Here is an 18,777-nt window from a genome sequence, read left to right as displayed (position 1 = left end):
GAGCAAGCAAGCTGCCTAAATTAAGGATTGCATTTTTCTTATGATTAAAATAGAACTTTATCTATAAAGCTTGTGTGACTCTATCGAGGATAATGCACTCAGTTCTGGTCATCTCATCACCAAAGCTATCCAGACAAGTGCAGAGTTCAGGGAATAGTAACAAAAATGATTAAGGGGCCTCAAGGGACTAATTTAAGAGAAAAACTGAAATAAATAAATATGGCAGCTGGGCCAAGCAGTGACATGGGACATTGGTAAAAGCCTGTAAGAATTTGAAAGGTGTAAACATCAAGGAGGTTTGTTTTGGACAGAATAAGTCGGAGTAACGGAGTAAAATTAAAAGGAAAAGCTTCCACACAATGAAATCTGATACGTGTTGGATGAAGGCCTGAGCAACACACACACACAAGAATGGCCATACTGGGTCAGACCAAAGGTCCATCTAGCCCAGTATCCTGTCTTCCAACAGTGGCCATTGCCAGATGCCCCAGAGGGAATGAACAGGTAATCATCAAGTGATCCATTCTCTGTCGTTCATTCCCAGCTTCACGCAAACAGAGGTTAGGGACACCATCCCTACCCATCCTGGCTAAGTCACAAGTCAATAAAAAGAAAAAAAGAGTCCTATTTATTTAACTAGTCACTTGACTGGGCTATGGATAGTGGTTGAAGCTTCATCTCTACATACATGTAACATATGACTGGGAAAGCTTTTGAGAATCAGTCCCCAGGAGATGATCTTTCATGATCTAATTGGTCTTTTCCAACTCTAATATCTATAATGCCATGTAACAGGTTTCATGTTTTTTTAAACTGCTAACATGAAGAGGTTCTGTACCAGTCAGAAACATAACACAAAACATCGCATTTGACAATTCCTCTTTCTAACTCCTAATTTCAGTCTGGCCAGTTTGACTCCTAACTAGCACTGTTTCACAATCAAACTGGATTTTCTATCTCAAAGGATAAGAACTGGTAACAGCATCATGCTATATTTTTCTGTACAAGTTTAAAATTGATTATCTGAGCAGTAGCTGTATAGGGTGACTGACTTTTGTTTAATATCATTCTGCTCACTTTCTTCTTCAGCCTGGTCTGTGGATAAGGGAGGAGAAGGTCCTATATGAGATGGAAGGTTCTTTGGGAGTTAAAACTGGCTTAATCATAGTTTCATATTTTAAAATGTGCTTCAAAGGGAAACCATAGTTTCCTGTAGAATAAGGTTAGTGATATTTACCTCAACCTGTGACCTCACCTTTCTGGGCTTGAATCTGGGTGCTGTCTCTGTGTTAAAGTTCTTGCTCCTTTGCCATGCTTTCTCCTTCATCTGCCTTTGTAATAGGCCTTCCTCCAGCTGCATCTTTTTAATAAATTGAACCATTTCTTCCAGTGCCTTCCTGATCACCAGTATGACTCGTACTTCTTGCTCTTTTTCATCTCTCTCGGCTGTAGGTACAGAATGTTAGCAATTACTCTCAGCTTGGAAACTGAGTCTCAATGAGTGGTTATATAGGGGAAGCCACTGAATTTCTGAGACAGATGAAGGGCATGGATTAAATGCCCTAACAGGAATTTTCAATTTCTGATTCTGTTGATTCTGTGGCATGCTGCACAAAAATGATTTATCTGTCAAGTCTGTTCACCCGCTATTTCCTCTTTCAACTTTTAGGACACCCACGAGAACTTACTATAGATTTATTCAGAGTGTGAGTTCTACCAATCACAGTGCAGAAGAAAAAACAAAACAAAAAAACCCCCAACCTCAATGAGTCTGACATACAGAGCCATTGCAGAACAGTGTGGGATTTCTGGGGCAATTGGCAGGATTTTGCATGGGATTTTGAGATTCCAACAGAACTGAAGAGACACTGTTCAGGTCTGCAGTGAGATGTCTCAAGATGAGTGAAAAATCACCAGACCGTCAGCACAAAGTCTACGTGTAAGCGGGAGAATGGTCCTGCTATTGTGGGGAACTTTCCTGGCTTCTACACTACCCCGGTGGAATCGGATAGTGAAAGGATCTGAGTCCTCGCTCCAGAGCCCTTTACCCAGATGCCTGCCTGCCCTTGAGGACTCCCTTTTCACTCTCCCAAGCGGCAGAGTCCTCATAACCCCGATAAGGCAGGGCCCAGGATTCTGGGAGACAAAACCCTCAGTCTCGTCGTGGTCACTTAGGACAGGGGCAAGGGTGTCCCCACTCCGGGGTGCTCGCTCCACACCGGCCACTTCCTCAGCCCAGTGAGCCCGACGTTCAGTTCAAACTAAATACAATTGATTAAACAGCAAAGACTGGTATGAAAAATAAGGGAGAGGAATGGGAAAGGTTCGAGGAAACCAGGCACGGGGGAACGGCCAACAGCCGTCTCTAGGAAGCTCACCGTCTGTTCCTCGCACATCCCAGGCCTCCCCACCAGGCCCTGGCTGTGCTGCGGTGATACCACGGGTCAGACACCTTCTCCGGCAGTGGCCACATGCCCTCAGGCGCTAGGTGACAGGGACTTTCCCCCCAGCATCGCCCCTCCCGCTTCGGGGCGACGACCCCCTCCGAGTCCGGCCTGCGGAACATCTTGCCTCCCGGCGCGGGGCCGGCTGCCCAGGATCTCCCTCGCCCGCCCCAGCTGCTCACCGCCCCCGGCTCTGGGGTGACTGGCTGCACGGCCGGCGTCCACCCCCCCCAGCTCTGGCCCCACAGCTCCCCGCTGTCGCCCAGCCCCGGCTCACCGTCCCGCTCCAGTTCCCCAGCTCTGCCTCCAGCTCCACTGGGCCTTCTCCGGCCCCCTCTCCCCTTAGCTCTGCTCTCAGCATCCCTCACACGGAGGACGGGACCCCAGGCCTCAGACTCCCTCACGGGCCTGCCTGACCTGTCCATCGGGCTGACCTGGAGTGCTGGCCTCTCCCCATTGGCCCTGGGGACTGTCAGTCTCACGATCTTGATTTCTCATTGGCCCTTCCCCTTTCTTTTGGTATTGAGAGAGGACCAACAAAAAAAACCTCACTCAGTTCAGTAAGGGCCCAACATATCCATCACTTCAGTCCCATTTCAGCTCTATTTTGAGCTGGAGCCTTGCTCCAGCCCTCTGCACAGGGGTGATTTTCACACAGTGTGTACAAAAGGGCCTCACTTTCTTCACGTGAAAGCCTCTGCTTCCTACCTTTAGATAACAAAGGTAGTTCAGAGCCCAATAGGCTGCTCAGATCCCTGGCAGTTCTTCTTTGAGCTTCCTGAAGAGAGGATTCCTCAAGGAAGTGACAGGTTTCCTCAATGTCTTTTAATTTATCCTCGTGCCTTATCTGTAAGAAGCAGGACAGAAAATATGAAATAAAATTACAGCCTCACCAGATGTTCCCATTATCACTGATGTTATCTTCTGTGACAGAGAAGCCTAAAAATCCTACCTGTTCCAAAAAGTTTTTTACAAAGCTACAGATAACAGGAATAACTGTGATGGCCATGTTGTGAATACATAGTTAGAAAGAATCTCCTTCCTTAGAGGTTTTTAAGGTCAGGCTTGACAAAGCCCTGGCTGGGATGATTTAACTGGGAATTGGTCCTGCTTCGAGCAGGGGGTTGGACTAGATGACCTTCTGGGGTCCCTTCCAACCCTGATATTCTATGATTCTATGATTCTATGAAAGAATAAGGCTTTTATCTATACTTTCTTTTCCTCCTAACCTCCTCTCTTAGCTAACAGAGCATGCACTGTCTGTCCTAACATCTGTCATCTCATTCCCCCTCTGTCTATTCTTCCTTTCCCCAGTCCCTTTCTCTTTCTCTGATTGCATTTTGATTGACTGAGCCAAAACTCACTGAAGTTATTGGGAATCTTTCCATTGATTTCAGTGAGCCTTAAAACATCCATTCTGAGTTTTTACTGGAGATTACTACTGTTAACAGATTACAATCTGTTACTACTCAGATTGTTACTGAGAGGCAACAGCTACTAAAACAATAGCGACTGCAGGAGTGGGCTTGTCTACACTGGGGATTTTTGCACAGGTATAATACACTAATGTAGCTGCACCAGTGAAAACACCAAGTGTAGATAATGTATTGGTGTAAAAAATGACTTGGACTGACAATTTGCACTAGCACAGCACCAGGGTATATTGATGGAAAAATTCAAATGTAGATGAGCCCACACAAAGCATATTCGTTGAGTCAAAAAGAGAAGCAACTATATTTCTAAACATCAGCTTGAAAATTTGGCACACAGTGGATTCCCTTAAGCACTTGAGAAAAAAATATCCACTGAAGAATTAGCTGAAGCCAGTTACAAAGAGGATCCACTGCACCTTCTGTGCCTTTCCTTCCTTTATAGCATCAAGGACATCAAGAAATACAAAGTTTAGCTCTTTAAGAAGCTCTTCTTCCTTTCCTCTTTGGCAGTGCCAGTACATTTGTCTTGAATTTATCTCCTTTTCCAGAATGCTCAGCTGAAAAACAACACCAAAAGCAGCAGCTCAGGTTTTCAGGGTTCTGAAAGAAGGTCAGAAACCTCTGTATCGTGTGTGATTCTCTGTGCCAGTGAGGAAACCATTGTTCCATGATTTCTACAAATTCTCCAGCCTGACAGTATCGGCACTTACTTTGCATTAGAGAGATGAAAAGGAGTACTTGTGGCACCTTAGAGACTAACCAATTTATTTGAGCATAAGCTTTCGTGAGCTACAGCTCCCTTCATCGGATGCATACTGTGGAAAGTTTAGAAGATCTTATTATATACACACAAAGCATGAAAAAATACCTCCTCCCACCCCACTCTCCTGCTGGTAATAGCTTATCTAAAGTGATCACTCTCCTTACAATGTGAATGATAATCAAGTTGGGCCATTTCCAGCACAAATCCAGGTTTTCTCACCCCCGCCCCCCACACAAACTCACTTTCCTGCTGGTAATAGCTTATCTAAAGTGACCACTCTCCTTACAATGTGTATGATAATCAAGGTGGGCCATTTCAAACACAAATCCAGGTTTTCTCAACCCCCCCCCCAAACTCACTCTTCTACTGGTAATAGCTTATCCAAAGTGACCACTCTCTTACATTGTGTATGATAATCAAGGTGGGCCATTTCCAGCACAAATCCAGGGTTTAACAAGAACGTCTTTGGGGGTGGGGGTAGGAAAAAACAAAGGGAAATAGGCTACCTTGCATAATGACTAAGCCACTCCCAGTCTCTATTCAAGCCTAAATTAATTGTATCCAATTTGCAAATGAATTCCAATTCAGCAGTTTCTCGCTGGAGTCTGGATTTGAAGTTTTTTTGTTGTAAAATAGCGACTTTCATGTCTGTAATCGCGTGACCAGAGAGATTGAAGTGTTCTCCAACTGGTTTATGAATGTTATAATTCTTGACATCTGATTTGTGTCCATTTACTCTTTTACGTAGAGACTGTCCAGTTTGACCAATGTACATGGCAGAGGGGCATTGCTGGCACATGATGGCATATATCACATTGGTGGATGTGCAGGTGAACGAGCCTCTGATAGTGTGGCTGATGTTATTAGGCCCTGTGATGGTGTCCCCTGAATAGATATGTGGGCACAGGTGGCAACGGGCTTTGTTGCAAAGATAGGTTCCTGGGTTAGTGGTTCTGTTGTGTGGTATGTGGTTGCTGGTGAGTATTTGCTTCAGGTTGGGGGGCTGTCTGTCGGCAAGGACTGGCCTGTCTCCCAAGATTTGTGAGAGTGTTGGGTCATCCTTCAGGATAGGTTGTAGATCCTTAATAATGCGTTGGAGGGGTTTTAGTTGGGGGCTGAAGGTGACGGCTAGTGGCGTTCTGTTATTTTCTTTGTTAGGCCTGTCCTGTAGTAGGTGACTTCTGGGAAAGTCGCTATTTTACAACAAAAAAACTTCAAATCCAGACTCCAGCGAGAAACTGCTGAATTGGAATTCATTTGCAAATTGGATACAATTAACTTAGGCTGGAATAGAGACTGGGAGTGGCTTAGTCATTATGCAAGGTAGCCTATTTCCCCTTGTTTTTTCCTACCCCCCACCCCGCCCCAGACGTTCTTGTTAAACCCTGGATTTGTGCTGGAAATGGCCCACCTTGATTATCATACACAATGTAAGGAGAGTGGTCACTTTGGATAAGCTATTACCAGCAGGAGAGTGAGTTTGTGGGGGGGGGTGAGAAAACCTGGATTTGTGTTTGAAATGGCCCAACTTGATTATCATACACATTGTAAGGAGAGTGATCACTTTAGATAAGCTATTACCAGCAGGAGAGTGGGGTGGGAGGAGGTATTTTTTCATGCTTTGTGTGTATATAATAAGATCTTCTAAACTTTCCACAGTATGCATCCGATGAAGTGAGCTGTAGCTCACGAAAGCTTATGCTCAAATAAATTGGTTAGTCTCTAAGGTGCCACAAGTACTCCTTTTCTTTTTGCGAATACAGACTAACACGGCTGTTACTCTGAAACCTGTCATTAGAGAGATGAATACTTTGCAATAGGAAGTTTGTGCAGGTGTACAGCTTTCACTTTAGAAGTTTATGCTTTAAAGCTGTAATGAAGGTAGTATGAATTTCAATAGGGGATGTGACAAAGTAGATGGAGAAAGAGGGGTGACAAAGAAATGAGAAAAATAAAGTGCAGAGGAAGGGAAAACAGTGGGATATTGGGAGGGTAGGTGGGAGCAACAATTAATTTATTTCTGATCATTTTCAAGTATCAAGTGTTATAAAACATGTAAATTAACTTTTATTGAACTGTGGGAAAATATAAACTGGGAAACAGACTTTACAGTTTCCTGCTCCAGAACTTAATACTACCTGCCACAGAATGGATCCTTAAGATGTCACAGAAGTCTGTCTACCCTGATAACACCTATTCAAAAATGAAGATACTAAAACTAGGAGGCCTCCAATACCCTCCTTAGAGAACTATCTGCCCTCACCCCCAAATGCCACTCAGTGCCCCCAAATCACATAAAACCATCCCAAACCCACTCTCAGAAATGTTTGGTAACCAAATCCCTTGTAAATAGGTAACAAACGTCTAAAAACCCCTAAATTCCAGTTATGGCTGGATTTCCTTCTATACTAATTCCAGTTCCAACAATACCCTGTGCTGGGAGCTCACTCAGGTACATACAATACAGTACAATAAACAAATTTGTATATACTCTGGTAGTGACAAACTCACACATCCACTAATAGAAAAAACTGTGGTCTGTTTAGTTAGGATACTGAAGCAAGCAGAATTGTCTCCCCATAGTTTGAAAGCACAAGCAGGGAATTTCTAAACATTGTTATATCTGGAAGAAATTCTGATTTGTTGGGGCTCTAATTACCAGATCTGGGTCTGCTGTTCCTCTTGGTAAAGCTCCTAGGGACTGAACAATAGGAATTACAATGTTTGTCCAAGGATCGGTTTGAGCACCTATAACTGGGCCAGTCTCACCTGTAACAGGATCTATGGTTCTGGCACCAACTGTGATAGGGACAAGACCTGCAGAAAGACAAAATAAATAAATATATTTTTTAGAATTCAGAGGACGAGGAGAGTGAGCCATTTAATTTTTGTGCATCCAGTTCAGTGATTGACATTTATTAAACCACAAAAGGAAGTGACTTTGATCTTAAATAGCCCCTTGATAAAACAAACCTCTGAGCTAGCCCTGCAGCACTGAGCTGCCAAGAACATGGCTGAGTTCAGGTCCCAAGCAAATGTCTCTTGTTCATGAACTGGCATGAATTGGGAGCACTGTGGGGGCAGTGCCCCCAACCCTTGGGGCTGTAGCTCTAGTTATCCCCTCTGGCCCATTCAAGGAGTCATATCCAGCCCTCCTGAGTCAGAGACTAAAGTGGGGCCTTTTAGATCACCCACTGGGACTAAAGAAGTACAAGGATGTGCAGGCAGAATACATTCCAGAAGTGAAAGGCCACTGCAGTGGCCTAACTCTCTTTCACCATTAAGTTGAAGCTGACTGTTGTGTACAGGTCCACACCACACCAATCAGAATTTCGCATTCAAATTTGTATGAATGCATTAAATTTTTCTCTGTCACTGCACGTTACTGATTCTGAAAGTAACACAGATATTGGTGACAGTCCTGCCACTGCCTCACTATGACTTTATGTTGTGTGATCTGGTTTCTTACTCCACCTTTTCCATCTGCATCTTCCATGGTTCCTGCTAGTGGGGTTGGGTGCCCAGTGTTCCAATCACATTCTACTCCTAGGATGGGCACCATCAAATCTGACCCACCAGGATCTGGGATTTTCATTCCAAACACTGCAGGAATCCACATCTCTGTACCAGGATATTTGATAATCCCTAATTCATTTGAAAAAGAAGAGAGGAAGATATCAATATGTGCTGCTAAACTGAATGGGAATTGTTTCTTGATGGAAATAGCCGTTTAACTTTTAGCAGCTGATGAATGCACAATGAATCTCGTTAGTTTGGCTACAGTATCCAAATGAGACCTGGCTGAGCTCAGAGTATAAAGATTTGCTAAAGACAGCAGGTATTTGGCATGTGTTTCTCATCCCACTGTAGTCCTAATATGGCACAGAATGCTTATGCTATTTTGGGCCAACTTCTCTGATTATGTGATTAGATATAGCTCCATTGATTTCAAAGGAATTTCATCCATTTACATCAGTGAGAATCTGTCTCTCAATCATTAAAATAGGCTCAGATTACTTTTGTTCTAAGTGATTGTTTTTCAGTAGGTTTTATGCAAAGTACATACCCAATTTGCCACCATTACTTTTGAGGCTTGAAGCTATTTCGTGTTGTTTCTCCAAACTTCGCAGCCAGTGCATTGCATGATAGAGCCTAATTGACAATGCCTTTTTCATGTCTTCTACTGCAGCCTTCAGGACTTCCTGCTTGTCTGTTGCTAAGGACATATCTTCACAAATTGAGTCTTTATACTGCCTCAGGGCTTTAACCACATGGATCTGGGCGACAAGAGTGTTCGCTTCCAACAGCGCCTGATAACCTCCTGCATGGGGCAGCACTTTATCTTGTTTAAGGCAAGCTCCATGTATCCGAGCAGTCTTCCTACTCAGAGGTTCAGAGAAGGAATCTCCAAGAAGCAATAGGCTTCCCGAGGGTCCCATCAGCCCCCCAACTGGGACCAAATCTCCTGTAGTCAGGGAACAGTGAAAAGAAATCAGAACATCACCCAGACTTTATGGACCTGATCCTGTTCCATTAAAATCAATGGCAAACAAAATCATTTATTGCAATAGGAAGAGGATCAGGTCCTAAATGAGCATGTAAAATAGACTAAAATGCTGATGTCCATTGTTTACAATGACAGGTTTCAGAGTAACAGCCGTGTTAGTCTGTATTCGCAAAAAGAAAAGGAGTACTTGTGGCACAGACATAGAGGTGGTTAGGGACTATTTAGAAAAGCTGGACGTGCACAAGTCCATGGGGCCGGACGAGTTACATCCGAGAGTGCTGAAGGAATTGGCGGCTGTGATTGCAGAGCCCTTGGCCATTATCTTTGAAAACTCGTGGCGAACGGGGGAAGTCCCGGATGACTGGAAAAAGGCTAATGTAGTGCCAATCTTTAAAAAAGGGAAGAAGGAGGATCCTGGGAACTACAGGCCAGTCAGCCTCACCTCAGTCCCTGGAAAAATCATGGAGCAGGTCCTCAAAGAATCAATCCTGAAGCACTTACATGAGAGGAAAGTGATCAGGAACAGTCAGCATGGGTTCACCAAGGGAAGGTCATGCCTGACTAATCTAATCGCCTTTTATGATGAGATTACTGGTTCTGTGGATGAAGGGAAAGCAGTGGATGTATTGTTTCTTGACTTTAGCAAAGCTTTTGACACGGTCTCCCACAGTATTCTTGTCAGCAAGTTAAGGAAGTATGGGCTGGATGAATGCACTATAAGGTGGGTAGAAAGCTGGCTAGATTGTCGGGCTCAACGGGTAGTGATCAATGGCTCCATGTCTAGTTGGCAGCCGGTGTCAAGTGGTGTGCCCCAGGGGTCGGTCCTGGGGCCGGTTTTGTTCAATATCTTCATAAATGATCTGGAGGATGGTGTGGATTGCACTCTCAGCAAATTTGCGGATGATACTAAACTGGGAGGAGTGGTAGATACACTGGAGGGGAGGGATAGGATACAGAAGGACCTAGACAAATTGGAGGATTGGGCCAAAAGAAATCTGATGAGGTTCAATAAGGATAAGTGCAGGGTCCTGCACTTAGGATGGAAGAATCCAATGCACCGCTACAGACTAGGGACCGAATGGCTAGGCAGCAGTTCTGCAGAAAAGGACCTAGGGGTGACAGTGGACGAGAAGCTGGATATGAGTCAACAGTGTGCCCTTGTTGCCAAGAAGGCCAATGGCATTTTGGGATGTATAAGTAGGGGCATAGCGAGCAGATCGAGGGACGTGATCGTTCCCCTCTATTCGACACTGGTGAGGCCTCATCTGGAGTACTGTGTCCAGTTTTGGGCCCCACACTACAAGAAGGATGTGGATAAATTGGAGAGAGTCCAGCGAAGGGCAACAAAAATGATTAGGGGTCTAGAGCACATGACTTATGAAGAGAGGCTGAGGGAGCTGGGATTGTTTAGTCTGCAGAAGAGAAGAATGAGGGGGGATTTGATAGCTGCTTTCAACTACCTGAAAGGGGGTTCCAAAGAGGATGGCTCTAGACTGTTCTCAATGGTAGCAGATGACAGAACGAGGAGTAATGGTCTCAAGTTGCAATGGGGGAGGTTTAGATTGGATATTAGGAAAAACTTTTTCACTAAGAGGGTGGTGAAACACTGGAATGCGTTACCTAGGGAGGTGGTAGAATCTCCTTCCTTAGAGGTTTTTAAGGTCAGGCTTGACAAAGCCCTGGCTGGGATGATTTAACTGGGAATTGGTCCTGCTTCGAGCAGGGGGTTGGACTAGATGACCTTCTGGGGTCCCTTCCAACCCTGATATTCTATGATTCTATGATTCTATGATTCACCTTAGAGACTAACCAATTTATTTGAGCATAAGCTTTCGTGAGCTACAGCTCACTGCATCCGATGAAGTGAGCTGTAGCTCACGAAAGCTTATGCTCAAATAAATTGGTTAGTCTCTAAGGTGCCACAAGTACTCCTTTTCTTATTGTTTACAATGATTTATAACTTTAAAATACTTTAAATGTATCTGTTACTTTGACTCTAGAAAATTGTGCTGTATTTGCAAAATTCGAATGTTAACAATAAAGTTGGATAATAATACATAGCTCTAACATAGTGCTTTTCATCTGTAACTCTCAAAGTTCTTCACATAGGGAGATAAGTATCATTATTAGAGGTGGGCAGGAAGCTGTTTTTGTGTCCTATGGATATTTTTGAGAGTTTGAAAATTTTTACTGTCCTAAATCAGAAAGAAAAGTTGAAATCCTGAAAATGTTTGTCAATTGAAAAACCAACAACTATTTTGGTTCAGGTCAATCAAAATGTTTTGTTTTGATAATTTTGAAATGTTTCTTTCTTATTTTTATCTTCTCTCTCTTTTTTTAAACAACCCTTTTTTCAGTTTAACTAAATTAGATTTCAAAACAAAAAAGTTGTTTTGGAACCAGAAAAATGGACTTTTTCATTTAAAAATGTCAGAATGAAACATTTCAATAATTTTGAAACTTTTTTCAATATTTTTCTAGTGTTTCACAAACAGTTTTGGTTTCAATGTACAGGCATTTTTTGAGGAAAAAACAATTTTCAGAAAATTCCTGACCAGCTCTAATTATTATACCCACTTTATAAATGGGGAAACTGAGGCGCTGATGTGTCGTGACTTGTCAAAGGTCACTCAGCAGGCCAGTGGCAGTGCCGGAAAGGTATTGCACATTCCAGGACACATTTCATTTGGCAATATATCCAAATAGTATAGTACTGCAATATGATATGAGTCAACAAGGCCTGTGTTCTGCATAGCCTGACTCCCTGGAGACAGAGAATAAGGAAAACATGTAATTGTGGCTTTGCTGTTTGATGTTTCTGGCATTTCTATGCATCTTGTTCTGTAATAACTGCTGTAGAGTGATATTCCCAGCAGAGTCTGTGGGATATATAGTGTTTTAGGTAACCATTAAGGTGCATTAGTGTTGAACTTTTAAGAACTGACTTTCTAAGTGAACAGTCAATCAAGAGAATAACCTCCCACTCACTAAAAACCTCTGTAGATGGTCTCTAATCATGGACCAGAACACGCACCCTTAACTCCACTGTAATAGCAGGTATGAAACACAAAATTTGCACATCTTACAAGATCCTGCAGGGAAATCCTGTGTCCCCTGCAGAAAGTGATTGGAGCTCTCTGCTCTTGTTGAAATTACAAATATTTTCACACGTATCTCTGAATCTCAGGAACTCTTCCTGCTTCTTTGGTAAAGAAATTCATACAGACTCTGACTATACCTTTTTGCCTTCTTATCTAAAGGGTCAGATCCCCAGCTGGGGTTAATCAGCATAGCTTCACTGAAGCCAGTGTAGCTATTCCGATTTACAATAGCTGAGGATCTGGCTCTAAATTATGTATACTGTACCTCCCCTTACTAAACACAAAAACAATTCCACTTTGGCTGCCTCATGCCTTCAGTGTGGGTACAACTTGTTTGCTCTGTTTTTGAGTATGATATGTTTTCTAAAATTAGCTATGAAGAACATAAGTGTATGGAAAATGCTTTCTATAAATCTAGAGCTTTTGGCCCCAAAGACGCTAAAGAATTGATTTCATGCTGTTTTTATGATATTAATAGAGAAATTGAAATATCTCCAAGAGTCAGATCAACTTTACTAGTTTTTGTCATATAATTAATGACTACAGCACCTCTTAGTCATCAGTCACTGCTTCTCTTCCTTTTTTTAGTCATCTTTATGGAAAGTGGGGCAGGTTATTGATTTTTAGGACAATAATTTCTGAAATAATATTCTGGGAAAGTGAAGGCTTTCTGTCTGTGATACTTTGAGTCCAACCTAAGCCGCTATTCATCTGCTTATGGTAGTATCTCATTCATTAGGAGAAACCAAATGTGGGGAGGTTAAAGGTTTGAATCTCATGCTTCTGCCATTTTCAGGATTAGTAAATTGATGATAGGTTGCATCTGCACAATGTGTCACTTTGTGCTATACACACACATACAGCAGAACTATCAGTGTCGCTAGTTGATGCTGGGGTGTTTTGAACAATATTTGAGGTCTTAATTGAGCCACCATGGTGGGCTATTGAGTTTCTCTGTCCTTTTTTAACTGTTTGACTATTCGTCGATAGTTCCAGTGGGAACTACAAGTTCTATAGACCTTTTAGATGGGACATCTTCCTCCTCAATAAGGTTATTGCAAACATCCACCCAGTGACTAGCTATGGGAGAGGTGTGTGAGGGGATGAAGGGAAGGAAGAAACAACCTCACTTTGGATTTCCATCCCAAGAAACATGAAGATCATTTACCTGTGTTATTATCCAAACTGACTCCAAGTATTGGGACAATCTTTCCTCCCTCTGGTTCAATCATAGGCCCTCCAATTTCAAGAGGCATCACAGTTCCTGTAAGGGGATTCATATACGTCCCACCCAAGGACAGTTTTTGTCCTGTCTGGGGATGGATTGTAACTCCTAGCACTGGGACTTCTATTTCTGTAGCTGGATCTAGCATGAGTCCTCCCAGTTTAAACACTCTGTCAGGTTGTAAACTAGGCAGGTTAGTCTTCACTGGTAAGCCAGTCCTTGGAGAGATAGGATACGGAACATAGGGGAATATGGGTACTTCGGACTTACAAAGCTCACCTAAATATTGAAACAGAAGAGATTTGACACTGTTACAGACTATTTTACTCTTCAGTGGATAAGAGAATTAATCCCCACGCTAATACCAAGTCTCTGCATTAGAGCTGGGAACAGAGGCATATTGGGGATTTCAAAGGATGATCATTTTTACAAACTTTCTCTTTCTTCATATGAAGAATTAAATGAAGAGAGTGAATTCCCTTTCTGTGGTTGACATACTTTTCCAGCTTAATTCCTGCTTTTACCATTTACTTAACATGAGAGTTCTTTAGCATATAATATTTTGTACAATTGAATGAACAGAAAGGAGAGAAAAAAAAATAATCAGAAACAGGAAATATTTAAACATTTTGCTCTATATAAACCTGGCATGCTCAGTAAATCCTGTCCATGGCAAGGCCCAATTCATGGTGAACAAAATCTCCTTCTAGTGCCAAGCAGGCAATGAGGTGGTCACAGATCGACCTGCATGTAAGGTTTTTGTTATAAGAAAAATATAGGTAAGTGTATTAGGCTTTACTAAAATCCCTACCACGGATGCATCCTCATGTAGGTAAGAGGATATATTAATTATCCCCATGTGTCCCTTACCTGAAGCAGAGTCAACAGCAGAGATCAGTTTAGAGCTAACTGGATCATATCCAACATTACCAGCCACAGGGAGCACTTTTCCAGTTTCAGGGTGCAGGAACTGATCCCTAGACACAGGCATGGGGCAGTGATTGACCAACAGTGTGACACAGTCTGGGTTGGGAGTTAAGAGTCCAGTTGTAGGATCCATGTAGATGGTGTCAGGTGCCCTCACATAGCCATCTGAGTCTGAGAGCAATAAGTGACAGATGAGAAAAGCAAATGAAAAACACCATTAGATCCTCCATTAAACCCTAGGTTTCTGAAATTCCAAATCTGTATGTCTACAGTGGGATTCCAATCTTAGGTTCAATCAGAAATCTATGGCTATTTCTTTGTAATAGGTTTCAGAGTAGCAGCCGTGTTAGTCTGTATTCGCAAAAAGAAAAGGAGTACTTGTGGCACCTTAGAGACTCACGAAAGCTTATGCTCAAATAAATTTGTTAGTCTCTAAGGTGCCACAAGTACTCCTTTTCTTTGTGATAGTTTGTCTGTGATCAGAGATCACATGTAGGTCAGAGAGAGTAAGGAAGGAGAGTAAAGGCTTACAGACAGATCTTTCTATCAACTTTAGCAAATGTTCTGTATGGGAAGAGAGTTACAGCGTCTCCAATCCTTATTCTTTTCTCCCCTCAATACCTATGCATGACTCCCATGAGGCTAAAGGGACTTTTGCAACCATATGAGTGTGGCTAATAATCTCAAATTTCTGCACATAAATTCACGTTGCCCTAATCTGCAGCATACATGGAAATATCCAAGGTAGATTTTATGTTTTAATTTTATTTAAGAAGATTTAAATAATAGCAAAAAATGCCTACAGCAGATCTCTAGGCATCATAATATTTAATTAATTTTACAACAGCAAAACACACCCAGCAACATTAAAAACAAACAAACATTCAAACAGGAACAAATTAACTCAGCTCAGCTACAAAATAGTTCCTTTCCCTCTCCACTGACATCGAATCACTAACAAAGGACATAGAGTTATACGCAGACACCTAGCAGTGTGTTTATCAAAAGCCTAAGGAAGAAAAATGAAAATGTAATGTGGCAGTTATCAGAAATGTTTATCTGAAGAAATTCCATAGATGGTCGTACTTGCATAACAACACAACAAATCCTCTTTTTTGCTACATGAGCAACTGAATTAGCCAGCAGCAATGGTAGGCTGTTGTCCTGTTATATGGACCAGCCACGAGAAGAGGGCAATGAACCAGTGGGTTACATCTGCCCACCTGTATATTTGCACAGTTAAAGTGATAATAGCTCTTTTTGAACATACACTAACTAGTTGCCAGAGTTTGTAGTTACCCAGTAGCTCCTCTTTGGTGAGGAGCCTGGTTTTATCTTTGTTCATGAGGTGAGCTCCTGTTCCATCTCCCAGCACACCCCATGCCTTGAGTCTGTGACTCTCCTTTATTACTGCACTTGACATTCTGTTGCTTGCAGCATCTATCTGGGCTAATAACCTGAAACTCACAAGATAAAGATGGATGTCAGTAATCTAAATATAAGGTAAAACTGTTTCAAGGCAGAATGGCATCCATTTCAGGAAAATCCTGGAGCAGGCACATAATCCATCTCTGAACATCAGCACCATCACAAAAGGGATTTTAAGGACTGAGGAAACATATGCTTTTTATCTTCCCTGCTTTTAAAATCATTTTATTAATATTTCCATGCTGATTCTGACACGGGGCCAGGCTACTCAGACCATTGTTACCTGGTGTTCTGGGATGGCTGGCCTGATAGGACAGTTCTTTGGAAGCTGAGGTGACATGGCAAATGGGAACAATTCATTAGGAAGCATGAAAAGGAACCAGAATAATTTTGGACCTTAAGGTCTAACTGGGCTCTTCTGAATATCCCCAGATCTCCTTTTCCTTGAGTTTTCCTAGCTCTGCTTTCCATTAACATGATTTCAATAACCTTGTGGTATCAGTACTTCCAGACCCATGCTGGTGCTGGTTACAAACCAGCCCACTGACTCAATACTATACAACTGCTTTGTCTGTCTAAAAACAAAAACACTTTAATGCAAAATTCTAAAGCAAGTTACTTACCGTTGGTAGTCTGGTTTAGACCACATGGCTCTGTTCCCTCCACAAGCCATCTTCTCTGTCAGTACCTCCACCAATCTCACTGCCTCTCTCAGGGCAGAATTGAACATGACACAATGCTCTTCTTGGCATTTCAAATCATGGTGTAATAAGTGAAGTTGTTTATTTACAATCTCATCATATTCAGCAGCCAGCTGCTTTCTGTGCAGTATCTCCTCTTCTGCCTAATTGTAACGTAAAATGCAGACACCGCTGTTTTTCAAGACATGAACGGAGACTGCAGCTGCTTTGTACTTTACTAAAAAGGTAATAACTGGAGGAAAAAGAGTAAATTTTAAGGTATCTGCCCCCACTTGGGCATTCAAAGGCCAATAGCTCCAATAGGTTGGGTAATAATTACCTAGAGGTGTCCTCACTTGAATGGTCTAGTGATTCAAAACATTGGTCCATACCTGCCAGCTAGAACTTAAGGGATCAAGTTCATTTTGTTTCTATAGCTTTGAACTATATGTTTGTACATATATGTGTCTGTGTGTGTGTGTGTGAGTGTGGGTGTTTCTATTTATAAACTGCAAAATTGTTACATTTCCTTCACAGGTTTTTCAGAACAATACAGCCAAACACACTATCTGTGAACAAGATAGAAGAAGAAGCTGCAACAAAATATACATAGATATACACACATGAATGACATTTCCAAAACTGAAAGCTTGGTCATTGCAAGGGAGAAGATATGGTCTTCCACAGGTGGGGAGAGAGTAGCATCAGACACTAAGTAAAAAAAAAAAAAAAAGCACACACCAGAAAAGTGAGTAACCTTCAGAAATATGTCTCTGTATTAACACTGAATTGTTCCAACAATTTTAGAGTTTTAAAATGATCTAGTATATCAGTCACATACTTTGCAGAAATATTATTTGCCTGGTAGCTTATGACCGTGTCTAATATTATGAAAATACATGTAACCAAGTTGAGGTTTTCAGTTTCTATGTCTATGTATAAACAAATCTAAGAAAAACTGAGCTCTACCTGATATTTTGCTCTCATATAGTTCCCCATCATTATGCTGTCATAAGATTTTGCCTTCTCTGGGATACACAGCCTCATTATCCAAAGCTCTCTGAGTGAAGCTGTTTCCGTCAGAAGTTTGTGATACAAGATTTTCAGCTGAGAAGGAAACAAGATGAAAAATAAACAAATGAGGGTTGTAGCTGTTGTTCTGGACCCTTCTTAATGCTCAAAGGCCACTGAATTTCTAGCACGAAATACATCTTTGAATGATTATATTCCATACAGGCATCTGATTTTCCTTTAAATATACCAATACTAGGTGACTTCACCTTGATTGGAAATCTTTGCTGCCAATACAAAACCCTCTCCATAACAATTATACAGTAAGGCAATCATTTTGCTACCTGATTTTGGGAGACTGTAAGCTGTTTGCAGCAGGGATCGTCTTTTTGTTCTGTGTTTGTACAGCGCTTAGCACAATGGTGTCCTGGTGCATGAATGGGACTGCTACGTGCTACTTCAGCACAAATAAATAATAATAGTCAGGACCTCACCATACTTTGGATAAAATTCCTGAAAGTAATCTTCATGAAATGGTCATCCTTAGATGGATGTTGCAGTATTAGAAATGCTGAGTGGCTGACACTACGATGCCATTCCTGGCAAGACCCCCTTCAGGAAATGATGTCAGAGCAAAGGAGTTCTTGGGGCTGTCTTAGGCATGTAGGTAATTTGGGGCAACAAGTGTTTTTCAGTGTGTACCCTCCTTATGTGCCTTTCTTCTCACAAGATCTTTTTACTAAATATCATACTATTTAGTAAAAATAAAAGGAGTACTTGTGGCACCTTAGAGACTAACCAATTTATTTGAGCATGAGCTTTCGTGAGCTACAGCTCACTTCATCGGATGCATACTGTGGAAACTGCAGAAGACATTATATACACAGAGACCATGAAACAATACCTCCTCCCACCCCACTCTCCTGCTGGTAATAGCTTATCTAAAGTGATCATCAAGTTGGGCCATTTCCAGCACAAATCCAGGTTTTCTCACCCTCTGACCCCCCCCCACACAAACTCACTCTCCTGCTGGTAATAGCCCATCCAAAGTGACCACTCTCTTCACAATGTGTATGATAATCAAGGTGGGCCATTTCCTGCACAAATCCAGGTTCTCTCACCCCCTCACCCCCCTCCAAAAACCAGCAGGAGAGTGAGTTTGTGTGGGGGGGGGCGGAGGGTGAGAAAACCTGGATTTGTGCTGGAAATGGCCCAACTTGATGATCACTTTAGATAAGCTATTACCAGCAGGAGAGTG

General features: G+C 42.2%; 1 long non-coding RNA gene across 1 annotated transcript; it reads right to left on the bottom strand.

Moving 5' to 3' along the window:
- Window positions 1-1,350: 1,350 nt before the first annotated feature.
- LOC141976074 (uncharacterized) lies at window positions 1,351-8,284 on the bottom strand. The gene is made up of 4 exons (XR_012636067.1): window positions 8,115-8,284; window positions 7,300-7,457; window positions 3,153-3,291; window positions 1,351-1,446 (listed from the first exon to the last, which is right to left on the bottom strand). It is a non-coding gene; the product is annotated as an uncharacterized LOC141976074 (long non-coding RNA).
- Window positions 8,285-18,777: the final 10,493 nt, after the last annotated feature.

Source organism: Natator depressus, chromosome 22 (genome assembly GCF_965152275.1).
Source record: "Natator depressus isolate rNatDep1 chromosome 22, rNatDep2.hap1, whole genome shotgun sequence".
Classification (NCBI taxonomy): domain Eukaryota; kingdom Metazoa; phylum Chordata; order Testudines; family Cheloniidae; genus Natator; species Natator depressus.
The sequence above is the reverse complement of the archived record's forward strand: the minus strand, read 5'-3'. Positions and strand labels throughout refer to the sequence as shown.